Source organism: Bubalus kerabau, chromosome 2, assembly GCF_029407905.1.
Source record: "Bubalus kerabau isolate K-KA32 ecotype Philippines breed swamp buffalo chromosome 2, PCC_UOA_SB_1v2, whole genome shotgun sequence".
Taxonomy (NCBI): domain Eukaryota; kingdom Metazoa; phylum Chordata; class Mammalia; order Artiodactyla; family Bovidae; genus Bubalus; species Bubalus kerabau.
Window position 1 is genome coordinate 162,109,018 of NC_073625.1, and position 2,265 is coordinate 162,111,282.

General features: G+C 38.8%; 1 pseudogene; it reads left to right on the top strand.

The window, feature by feature from the left end:
• Positions 1-1,228: 1,228 nt before the first annotated feature.
• Positions 1,229-1,534, top strand: LOC129645202 (uncharacterized; annotated as a pseudogene).
• Positions 1,535-2,265: the final 731 nt, after the last annotated feature.

Below are 2,265 nucleotides of genomic sequence, written 5' to 3' on the forward strand. Positions count from 1 at the left end.
ATTTTGTACTATGTCTATAGTACTATGTACTATAGTATGTACTATGTATTCCACAGTACTTTGTACTATGGAGATAGTACAAAGACGGGTAGTAAGTAGGGCTGGAGTGGGGAAAAGGATAAAGAGTAGAGTAGAGATGGTTTTTAGGGTAGTGAAATATTTCATTTGAGACCATAACAATGAATATATGTCATTACACGTTTGTTAAAACCCATAGAATTCATAGATTGTAGAACACCTAGAGCGAAGGCTAAGGCAAATTATAGATTTTGAGCAATTATGATATAACATGATTTATCAGTTATAACAAATGTACCATTTTGCTGAGTGATGCTGATAATGGGGGAGTCTATGGCTTCCCAAGTGGCGCTAGTGGTAAAGAACCTGACTGGCAATTCAGGAGATGTAAGAGATGTGGGTTTGATCCCTGGGTCGGGAAGATCCCCTGGAGGAGGGCATGGGAACCCACACCAGTATTCTTGCCTGGAGAATCCCATGGACAGAGAAGCCTGGCAGGCTACAGTCTATAGGGTCGCAAAGAGTTGGACATGACTGAAGTGACTTAGCACATGAATGTGTGGGGTAGGGTATATACGGAAAATCTCTGTACCATCTACTTGATTTTGTTGTTAACTTAAAACTTCTCTAAAAAATAAATAAATGGAACAAGAAAAAAAGAGATAAACAAAAGAGGAGAGGGGACCAATGACCTTCTTATCTTCCTGGCTTGCCTCTGAATAAAATTCCTGGAACTTCAACAGTCGTTTTGAGATCATGAAACAAAGAACATGAAAATGAAATGGTAGTATACTAAATTGGTCAAGCCAAAATGTGAAAATCAGAAACTCTGACCACACCATTGGTGCTGAACCAAGTTTTAGACTCATTGTTCAGTAAAATAAATAATTTCTTTATGATATAACCCCATATTATTCAAGGTTTATATTAGTTCAATTAAAAGTATATCTGATATACTATTTATAGTGATAATCAAGATAAAAACATGTATTGAAGAATGTTGCTTGGAATTATAGTATATTTTACATTGACTTCTTGAAAGACAACATCTTTATTAGAAATTTAAAACTCCATATTCATCCAAAAGATGAACCATGCCTAGTTATTAAATACCTGAAATGCTTTCAGATGCTTTGCTTTTTAAAAACAATTTCTATGAATTTCTTGCTATGGCAGCACAACTTGAGCAAACATTCAAATATTTTAGTTTATCACTTCTTGGCCTTTTGGATAAGATCAACTGTAGTATCTGTTCTTATCAGTTTAATATCTGATAAACTTTGGGAGTTGATGATGGACAGGGAGGCCTGGTATGCTGCAGTCCATGGGTTCACAAAGAGTTGGTCATGACTGAATGAATGAACAGAACTGAGCTGAACTGAATGTTCTCTATCTGAGAACAACATATTAAATGGATTTTTGGAGCAGGAAGTTGGAATAGAGGCTTGCTCAAATACTCTACTGTGCAGACTCTTCTTGGTCCACTGGAGAATTCTGGTGGTAGACTGCTAGCTAAAAGTGAAAGTGTTAGTTGCTCAATCATGCCCAACTCTTTATGACCCAATGGACTGTAGCCCCCCCAGGCTCCTCTGTCCATGGAATTCTCCAGGCAAGAATACTGGACTGGGTTGCCATGCCCTTCTTCAGGGAATCTTCCCAACCCAGGCATTGAACCCAGGGCTCCTGCATTGCAGGCAAATTCTTTACTGTCTGAGCCACGTGGGAAGAGCCTTAGCTAGCTAGTGAAGTGAAAGTCGCTCAGTCATTCCCAACTCTTTGCGACCTCATGGACTATATAGTCCATGGAATTCTCTAGGCCAGAATACTGGAGTGGGTAGCCTTTCCCTTCTCCAGGGGATCTTCCCAACCCAGCGGTTGAACCCAGGTCTCCTGCATTGCAGGCAGTTCTTTACCAGCTGAGCCACAAGGGAAGTTAGCTAAGCACCTAGCTAAAATCCTCAGAGGTCAATGGACTTCAAACATGATTTTTATCCCTTCAGTAACAGAAAATAGCTTTTTACATCTTAATTTAAACAGGTAGACTACTATAATCATAGTTCTGAAATGCTTTATTGTCTCATTAAATTAACAGTTTCCCACAGACTTTCAGTCTCTGGTTTTGGGGTTGAGATGGTAGGGGAAGAGCATTTAAAAGTCCTTTGTTCCTCCTGTTGAAAACTGAAACTTTTATTTGTACCTCTTTATTTTTATTTTTAGCAACAACCCTTTATTTCTCCCTTGTTGGCT